The 10,819-nt window shown below is 43.7% G+C and overlaps 1 pseudogene; it reads left to right on the top strand.

The window, feature by feature from the left end:
* The first annotated feature begins 690 nt into the window (after window positions 1–690).
* LOC126459001 (5S ribosomal RNA) lies at window positions 691–807 on the top strand (annotated as a pseudogene).
* The last annotated feature ends 10,012 nt before the right edge of the window (window positions 808–10,819 follow it).

The raw sequence follows: 10,819 nt of genomic DNA, 5'->3' as shown, positions 1-10,819 counted from the left end.
TGAGAAATCAGTTGGAAACTTCACTCATGTCAGCACGTTGTAGGTGTCGCCACCGGCGCCAACTTCGTGTGAATGCTCTGAAAAGCTAATAATTTTCATATCACAGCATCTTCTTCCTGTCAGTTAAATTTCACGTCTGTAGCACGTCATCTTCGTGGTGTAGCACTTTTAATGGCCAGTAGTGTATCATTTGGACCCTAGACGACTGGAAAATCGTGGCCTGATCAGCTGAGTCCTGATTTCAGTTGGTAAGGGCTGATGGTAAGGTTCGAGTGAGGCGGTGACCCCACGAAGCACTGGGCCCCTCATGGTCAAGCGCTGTGCAAGCTGGTCGTGGCTCCATAATGATGTGGGCTGCGTTTACGTGGAATGAACTGGGCGCTCTGGTGCAACTGAACTGATCATTGACTGTAAAAGTTTATGTTCGGCTAGCTGAATATCATTTCCAGCTATTCATGTTCCCAAAGAATGATGGAATTTTTACGGACGGCAGTGCACATGTCACCCGACCACAATTGTTCGAGATTGCTTTGAAGAACATTCTGGGCAATTCTAGCGAATGATATGGCTACGCAAATCGCCCGTTGAATCTCATCGAACATTTGTGGGACATAATCGAGAGGTCAGCTCGCGCACAAAATCGTGCATTGGCAACACTTTCGCAATTATGGACGGCTATACAGACACTATGCCAACGGCCTTGCCGCAGTGGTAACACCGGTTCCCGTCAGAACACCGAAGTTAAGCGCTGTCGGGCTAGGCTGCGCTTGGATGGGTCACCATCCAGTCTGCCGAGCGCTGTTGGCAAGCGGGGTGCAGTCAGCCCTTGTTAGGCAAACTGAGGCGCTACTTGATTGAGAAGTAGCGGCTCCGGTCTCGGAAACTGACATACGACTGTGAGAGCGGTGTGTTGACCACATGCCCCTCCATATCCGCATCCAGTGACGCCTGTGGGCTGAGGATGACACGGCGGCCGGTGGGTACCGCTGGGCCTTCATGGCCTGTTCGGGAGTTTTTTAATTTTTTTTTGTACATACACCATGGTTCAATACAAATTTCTGGAGCGGACTTCCAATGAGTTGTTGAATCCGTGCCAATATTCGCAGGTATCCCATGTCTTTTGTCACCCCAGTGTACTTTCGATACATTTAAGTCTTTGAAAAGAAGTACTGTACTTTGGTTCCTTCATCAGTTACAAATGGTTCAAATGGCTCTAAGCACTATGGGACTTAACATCTGAGGTCATCAGTCCCCTAGAACTTAGAACTACTTAAACCTAAATAACCTAAGGACATCACACACATCGGTAGCTAAGGTAGAATATTCAAAATTTCTAGGTGTATGCATTGATGAGGGGTTGAACTGGAAAAAACACACTGAGGATCTGCTGAAACGTTTGAGTTCAGCTACTTATGCTATTCGGGTCATTTCAAATTTTGGCGATATACATCTGAGTAAATTAGCTTACCACGCCTATTTCCGTTCTCTGCTTTCGTATGGCATCATATTCTGGGGTAACTCATCATTGAGTGAAAGAGTGTTCATTGCACAAAAGCGTGTAATCAGAATAATTGCTGGTGCTCATCCAAGATTATCCTGCAGACACTTATTTAAAGAGCTAGAAATCTTCACTGTAGCCTCACAATATATATATATTCTCTCATGAAATTTGTTATTAACAATCCGAACGAATTCAAAAGTAATAGCAGTGTACATGGCTACAACACTAGAAGAAAGGATGATCTTCACTACTCAAGGTTAAATCTAACTTTGGATCAGAAGGGGGTAAATCATGCTGCCACAAAAGTCTTTGGTCACTTACCTAATAGCATCAAAAGTCAGAAAGATAGCCATATAGCATTTAAAAGGAAATTAAAAGAATTTCTTAATGGCAACTCCTTCTAATCATTAAATGAATTTTTGGATATAGTAAGTGGGTAATTTCCCAACCTCAAAAAAAAAAAAAAATTATTGAATGTCATGTAATATTTTGTCTAATGTAATATCTTGTATAGACACCTTTTATTAACCTGACACGTTCCACATCATTACGAAGTGTCGTATTCATGATCTATGGAACAAGTACTAATCTAATCTAATCTAATCTAATCCATGCCCGAGGCAGGATTCGAACCTGCGACCGTAGCAGCAGCGCAGTTTCCGACTGAAGCGCTTAGAACCACTCGGCCACAGCGGCCGGTTATCAGTTACACTAGCCAGCTCGATGTAACAGTTTGTAACCTCCCAACAGAAAAATAATTATAATATTCACATTTATTGTAATTTCCCAACAGAAAAAAATCTTTTTTAAGTTCCCAATAAAAATTTCTTTCCAATAATAAAATTTCAAGTTTTAATGTGACGTTCCATTGAAGACTGACTGCATATCGAGATTAATAAGTTTTGACGTCAGCAGCGCTGCGTCATTGCTCTGTGAAGTCATTCTGAATAAACTGAAAAATTCTTACCTCACAATGATGTCTGTTCCAATAAGAAATTTTTGCCACAGCCCAGTGCAATGCTGGCCGCTAGATTTTCAATTGTAGTAAAACAACTGATTTTCTTTTGCCTAATTAACATGAGTATGCATAGGAAAAATTCGTAAAATCTTTAAACTCAGATAAATGACTGGAAAAAGTTTTCTTCAGAACAAAAGTTATTATTGAAACATTTCTGCAAGGAATTACATGGGACTTAAACATTATAATTGTGGTTAAATCAGTTGTGGCAGTTAACATATGCGCGCGGCAACAAAGGACAATAATGTTTTTTTTTTTTACCTTATACTACATCGCTCAGGCACTGCCATTGTTCTGCACGACCGGCCCAACACAAGTCAGCCGTTGGACAGCCCTGTCCGTACTCCAGAACTCAAGTGTTCTGTGCGAGCTACAAAACACGAGTGCCCTCTGCGAGCTACAAAACTCGACGTACTGCCAACACTGCTCTGACCTGAGATTCTATTGTAGCATAGATATTCCATATCGAAGGCAGCGCGTGAGCAATCCATCGAAATTACATCTGCTCAAGTGTGCTAGCGAATAGTAATGAACCCTTAATGGACCCCTTAAAAGTTGTATGTGTATGAAAGAAGGATAAATTGTGTTCAACCTCGTTTTCTCGACAAGGCTAATTGTTGCAACGGTTTTGTCTAAGGTTTCAACCGTAAGCGACATATTGATGTTTATTGATGGCCATCTAGTCATTGGGACCTGTGACGTTATTAAAGCATTTGTGGTGCACAGTCTGAGACTGAATTGCATGGAGTTCTTACGAGATCATTACGGCACTAAGTAATGTTTACATCTGGACTAGTGATCTTAAATATTATCTTACAAGTGCAGGCGATAAAATCAACTGGCAGTTGAGACAAACGTTCTGAAAACAACAAAAACACTTTATAATACAGAGTGGAAGACTCTCAGACTCAAAGAAGACTGTCAGCTTGTTGAACGAACAATGTGTGATAAAAATATTCGTATAAAAAGCTGAGCGCTTCTGTGCGTTCTCCGTTTGCTGCGTTGGTCGAAAACGTATACGGAAGTAGATTCTATCATACATCTGACAGTGTTTAATATAATTCACAGGATTTTGTGAGCAGATTCGTGACAGTTGGTGAAACTTCCTACCACTGTGACACTCTATATCCCACGCAAAACAAGTGTCATGCCCAAAGACTCGTTAGAGTAGACCAGAGGCGGCAAAGACTACTTCACAGGCTGGGAGAGTGATGGCTTCAGCATTTAAATTTTTAATTTTTTTTTCTAATTCCCAAGGCATGTTCCAGATAATCAGATGAGCTTCTGGGTCACACTGTCTATCGAAAGCCGAAGCACACACATTGAAAGGGTACAGTACCGCCCGACATTGAAAATAGGTACAACATTCTTCGTTATTCTTGTCAGTACAACATATTTTTTCTAATAATAACTCAATTTCAATTAATACAACGAAGCCGAATACCAGTGTGGGAAAGAATGACTATTTATTTAATTGATCACATGCGCATTCCCACAAAATAAATCCCTACATCCAGTTTGGTCAGATATGTGAAATGAATGAATGTATGGTCGTCTGCTAACCGCAGACAGTGAATGTGAATATATGATCATCTTTAAGACGGTCCTTTGGCCACCTTTGGTGGAACCAAAGAGATGAAATTTACCTGAGCTTTGAGCGCCTGAACTGTGGCTGGCCAATACGATAGCAAGGTGCTCCCCCACTTCGACGGAGGTGGGAGCTGACATGAAGAACGGCCATGTTTCGGCACTCTGCCGCTGTATCTAGTGTTGGTAAGACATGTCTTAGGTGTGCTCCGTAAAGATAAAAGAGTGGAGACATGGTATGCATGTGAAATACTTAAGAGTAGCTTGGAATAATAATTTCTCTATTTCAGGAACTTTTGTGGGGAGAATTAAATGTCAGGCAGATAATATTAAGGGGATCGTAGTAGTCTTCGGAAGTGACCAACGGTCACAGTGAAACCACGTGTAGCAATAAGTTGAAATACTTTCGAGCGCTTAAGTTAAGCTGAATTACTAGCGTGTGTACTATAAGTTGGAAATATTTAAGAAATGGCGTGTGCAGGACTTGAAATTAGAGACGAGTGCTTCCACGTGGTGAGTACTGTGTGAGTCTCAATCTGTATGAGACAAAGGATAAAGAGAGGTACTCGTCCATGGTATCAATTGACGACTCGCGTTTGTGATGAATATGTTCTTAATATTACTTTGCATGTTATGTTTCCGTGTGACGCTTGATTCAAACTATAATACTCTGAGAGAGAAGCAAGGTGAGTCAGCCGTCTATCCAGCAACGCCACTTGGCTTGAACTGCACAGGAAGACGTGCATATATCCTCCAGAGTTCATAGTAGGAAAGAAAAATTACAAAGTGGGGCAGTGTCGTGTGAAACTGGGATAAATACTAATTGAAGTGGGAAAGCTGAAAGTGATGTGATTATAATGTTGTGACTATTCCTTATGTTGTATTGTATGTTGCCAGTGTGATGTATTTCATGAAATTTAAGTATGTGTGGTTGGCATGGGAGAGCAACAAGATAGTTTCAGAGGCAGAGGGTTATGCACGTTGCTTTTTGTACCGCTCGGTCTGGAGGAAATTTTCGTAATGATGGGTGTGAGAGTCGAAGTGTGAGATATAGCAAAAGATCCACCATCCTATCCAGAAAGTGCACTGTAGCGTTAAATAATTACGAGACCATAAGATAGAGAACCACCAATGTAAAGCCATGCCCACTGGGCGGAATTTCTCATGTGTTATTGTTGTAGGTTACAGAATTTGTGTGTTTAGGTTATAGAATTTATCGGAATAAATAAGATCGTGAAAAGAAAAAGATTGGTGGCCTTTTCCTTCGAATAGTATGTTGTCATGATCCCCAGAATATATAGCCGGCCGAAGTGGCCGAGCGGTTCTAGGCGCTTCAGTCCGCAACCGCGCTGCTGTTACGGTCGCAGGTTCGAATCCTGCCTCGGGCATGGATGTGTGTGATGTCCTTAGTTAGGTTAGTTAGATTTAAGTAGTGCTAAGTCTAGGAGACTGATGACCTTATATGTTAAGTGCCATAGTGCTTAGAGCCATTTGAACCATTTGTAAAGGGGCTTTATGGACACCCTGTACTTCAAGGAACGTCCTTTCCGGATGAAAGCGTGCTCCGAACATGGCTGGACGAGTTTTCACCTCAAAAGCACGTGATATCTACAGTCGCTGAAACGAAAAGTTACCCAGTCTTGACAGGCTGTTGTAATTAGTAAGAAGACTATGTTATTGATGAACCACAGGTATGGGTTCACACAAGCGTTTTCTACCATGGCTGCACTTTCTACAGCACATCAGATCGAGCACGCTTCTCTTTTAGGGCGTGTTACTACCATATGTCTGGTTAGGTTAATTTGCCTCCTTTAAAAGTAATATTCAACCATTGACCAACTACGAACTACAAGGAAGACTGTCAGGGCCGTACGAGGTCTGAAGAAGGTTTTGGTGGTCTGCCTACGTTTGTTGTAGAATTGTGGAACATGTTTTATACTAAAGAATTATGACGATTTTGGAGAACCAACATTACAAAAATCGGCACTGATTCCGCCAATAGAGCCCTGAGGAACTCAGCTCGCTCTGTTCCTCTATGAGACCCACGGCAGGATAGACAACGGAGCTCAGTTTAGTGCCGTGTTCCTTGACTTTAGGAAGGTATTTGACAGCGTCCCGCATTGGCGTTTAGTCAAAAATATACGAGTTTACCGACTATCGGACCAGGTTTGCTACTGGAGTCAAGACTTTCACGCAGAAAGAGCTCAACGAAACAAAATCGACAGATGTAAAGGTAATTTCTGGCGTGCCCCAAGGAAACGTGAAAGTGTCGTTTCTGTTTACGGTACATATAAATTCTTTCTTTCACTGTTGCCGTGTCCCGCACCGACGCAGTGTCGGCATTGTTAGGAACGGATTTGGCAAGGTTAGGATGAAGGGGTGGCCAGTTGCCCTTCCTGCCGCCACCCCGTACCCCGGGGACGGAATTAGTGTACCCCAGCTGTCTGCGTCGAGTGTAATTCATGCAATAGTGCGAACGCGTTCAGATGTCTGCGAGTCGTGTAACTGAGGCGGGACGTGTGGGGACCAGCCCGGTATTCACCTAGCGGAATGTGGCAAACCGCCTAAAAACCACATCCAGGCTGGCCAGCACACCGGCCCTCGTCGTTAATCCGCCGGGCGGATACGATCCGGGGCCGGCTCGCCTACCCGAGTCCAGGAAGCAGCGCTCTCGGCTATCCTGGCGGGACTTTACGGTGCATATAAATGACCCAGTAGAAAGCATCGGATGCTCTTTAAGACTGTTCGCAGATGATGCGGTTGTCTATTAGGAGGTAGTAACGTCATTAGACAGTACCGATTTGCAGAATGACCTGCAGAGGATTACTAAATGGTGCAGATTCTAACAGTCGAACTTGAACGTAAATGCGAGTAAGTATAACATATTGCGCAGGGAAGAAATCCACTACTGTAAAACTGCACTATTGGTGACAAATTGTTCGAAACAGTATCTACCGTAAAATTATCGAGGAGTAACCATCCAGAGCGACCTGAAGTGGAATGACCAGATAAAACAAATAGTAGGAAAACAAATGCCATACTGAGAACCATAGTAACTATTTTAAAGAGATGTAACTTATTCACGAAAGAAGTGGCTTACAAGGCGCTTGTTCTACCGATTCTTGAGTGCTGTTCATCAACCTGTATCCGTAGGGCAGCGGTAGCGCTACTGTCTACCACGCAAGGGGACCTGGGTTCGATTCCCGGCAGAGGACTGGGTGTCTAAAAAGACTTTGCAATACGACGGCCGAACCCCGAAGGGGATATCCCGGCCAATAAATGCCATACAATCTGCGACCCTTACCAAGTAGGACTGAGAAGAAATAGAGGACTGACAAAAGAGATAGAGAATATCCAATGAAGAGCGGCGCGATTAGTCACGGGATTATTTAGTCGGTGCGCAAGCGTTACAGAGATACTCAAAATGCTACAATGGTAGGCGCTACAAAAGAAGCGTTCTGCATCATGGAGAAGTTTACTTCTGAAATTTCGAGAGAGTTCTTTCCAGGAAGATTCGGACAAAATATTATTTCCTCCGACATACATCTCGTGTAATAACCACGACGAGAAAATTCCACAAATTTTAGTAATACAGAGGCTTACCAGCAATCGTTCTTCCCACTCAACATTCGCGAGTGGAAGAGGGAAGGGGGTACCAGAAACAAATGGTTCAAATGGCTCTAAGCACTATGGGACTTAACATCTGAGATCATCAGTCCCCTAGACTTAGAACTACTTAAACCTAACTAACCTAAGGACATCACACACATCTATGCCCGAGGCAGGATTCGAACCTGCGACCGTAGCAGCAGTGCGGTTCCGGCCTGAAGCGCCTAGAACCGCTCGGCCACAGCAGCCGGCGTAACAGGAACACCCTCTGCCACACACCTTCAGGTGGCTTGCGGCATATTGACGTAGATGTAGATGTTGCAAGATGAATACTGAGTGTTCCCACACTGACTATCTTCACTCATTCCCTATTGTAGACGCGCAAAGAATATTAAGTCACTCCAGGTGAGATCAGTTGCAGTCTCGGCCTAAAATACACTCCAGTGAATGCGCAACGGTTAATTAAAATTATGTCCCTGACAGAAATTTCTGCATCTGACTGCTAAATGGAAGTTGTCTCTGCACGCGAAATATAAAATTTTCCAATTCAGTAAAAGTTTCTATCAGCTCCAAAGAATAATCATTTGACACGGTCCGTAATTTTCCCCCACATTAAATTAAATGAAACTGTTCAATACGAAACTTAGATAAATAATCACTGCAAAATACTGTCTCCTCAATAACACAAAACTACCAATCACAAGGGTATAAATGCTGTAACAATTTTTTTCTTATATTCCGAAAAACGCGAGAGACATGAAATACGCCGTTGTTCCCTAACTATTGTGAAATATCATTTAACACTTCCGGGTGATCATGAAATAAAGTTCAGTGAGACGACCATCATAGCAAAGACGTCGCATTATTATGCGCGAGTGTACAGAGAGGCCATTGAGATTGCCAAACACTGCAATAATTTTAATAGAAAAGATGAAGGCATTAAGCTGGGTAAGATAGGGATGTCAACATTGCAGCGACAGCGTGACAATCGATTAATTTCAATTGAGAGACTTGGCAATATCAGAGATCATAGCACAGCTGACGTCACGTGATTGACAGCGGCGCCCTCTGGATGGCTTATATATATGGCGCTCATTCGCCCTCTCGTTGCAGTTCGCCGATTGTCCTCGGAGGATGCCTTCCGCTGTCGAAGGCGAAACGTCAGGAGAGAGCATATAAAACTTTGGACAACACAGAGAGGTGAAATCCTAAGTAACACAGCATTATAAACACGGCGTCTCAGCCCGGAAGTGTTGAGTGATGACAACACCTGCCGTGAAAGCCTTCATTCTACGATATTGTGAAATTTTTTAAAGTACTCGCCCGGATAGCTGTGCACGTTACAGCGCTGTTCCCAGGACAGGGAGGTGCCGCGATTAACAACGGGGGTCGGTGTGCCGGCCACCCTGGATATGGTTTTTAGTCACTTTCCCCTAGGTAAACACTGGTCTGGTATCCGAGTTCTGAATCATTTACATGATTCACAAACATTTCGAGAAAATTTTTGCTCACTTTCACATGCAGATAATTGGAGTACGCAATTTCTGTTGCCGGGGGGGGGGGGGGGGGGGGGGGGGTAACACGGTGGGATAGGAAGGACATCCGGCGACCCTTAAAAATTTTATCTGTGGCAAATCCGATACTAGCCACGCCGATCCGGCGCCGATACGGGATGAAGGTGCTAGAAAAAGAAGATGATGGTGGTGAAATAGTTTAAGGCAATTCAGATTCTGTATTCATTGAGTAGAATTCTAGTCTGGCGAAAAACATGGTATTGCGTCAGTCGATTACAGATACATAAGCAAGACTGGCTACAGCGATATTAACATCGTTTTCGTGTTCTGCAGCAGCGGCGTCCCGACGTTCTTTGACTGCCGGTGTACTCTCACTCTGCCTTCGTTGCTCACGAAGGGGTTATCGGGCAATTTCTTCTTCCCCAGCACCTCTGGATACTGCGTGGCGTCGCTACAGTAAATAGATTCTGCAACATATTTTTTACGAACACTAGCACATAACGTTTCCCCCACATGTAGTTTCGCTTGGCTGTTCGCTGTTCGTCTTCATGCGGTACAAGAGGATTAAAATTAAGCAACGACCGTTGTCATAGGCGAACCGTCACAAGCTGTGACGACCAGGAAATCTGACAACGTGTGTTGGACTTAGTGGAAAGTGGCTTGTTCCCTGTGCGCGTAGCTTCGGGGTTTCACGGTATTGCTCCTTTCTATCTCCCTTGGATCTGGCCTTCTGCTGCGTCCTTATAATGTACGACATCCTTGTAGCGCGAAAAGAAGCACCGCCAGTGATACCGGACCGGTTTTTTGCAACCTTGGGAATCGTTAAGTTCCGTCTCCAAACGGAGGACACGGTTTTCCGGCTGCCAGTTGTTCGTTCTTGTGATGTCAGCAGTGGCCACGGTCTTCTGGAATTCAAGGTTCGTTACTCCAAACAACGGTCGCTGCCACGGAATAGACTGTCGTTACCGGCTTGCCTGGTGACACTGTGGTATACACACGCATTAAACCCATTTCTACCCCCACTCATTGTCGTTGTGTCCAGATTGTCAGCTGTTAGCAACGACAGTCAACAAATTTTGAATCTGTACTTCCCCCAGAATACAGGTGAACACTGTATTCTGCGTTCCTCGAAGCAGGCAGCTTACAGGCAGCGAAAGTATTGTTGTAGGAAACAAATAAAGCGTGTGAGATTCTCTGGAAATTAGCGGTGCTCGTACAGCGAAGCGAAGACTTCATGTGACGGAAATCCATTGCAACACACTGGCTCTCTTTGAGATCGTCGTTATAGAAGAAAATCTTCAGATCAAAAGGAAAGTGGCTTGTAAGTCGTGGATTGATTATTTTCAAAGTTTCTTCGCAAAAGAAAGAGATAGGCACGTAGCGGTTTAACGGTTTTTAAGAATGTCCCGCGTGATAACTACTATGGTATGGAATTCAGAGAGGTGAAATCCTATGTAACGCAGCATTATAAACATTCATCTTTGGACTTAGAGGTCTTGATTTTAGGTCGCCACCATGGCGTCGTCATTTTACGGCACTTCAAATGACGTATTTTACTTGAAATTTGTGATACTTTCAGTTTCCGTAAGA

The sequence above is a fragment of the Schistocerca serialis genome, chromosome 2 (genome assembly GCF_023864345.2).
Source record: "Schistocerca serialis cubense isolate TAMUIC-IGC-003099 chromosome 2, iqSchSeri2.2, whole genome shotgun sequence".
NCBI lineage: Eukaryota > Metazoa > Arthropoda > Insecta > Orthoptera > Acrididae > Schistocerca > Schistocerca serialis.
This window is presented reverse-complemented; position numbering and strand designations above follow the sequence as displayed.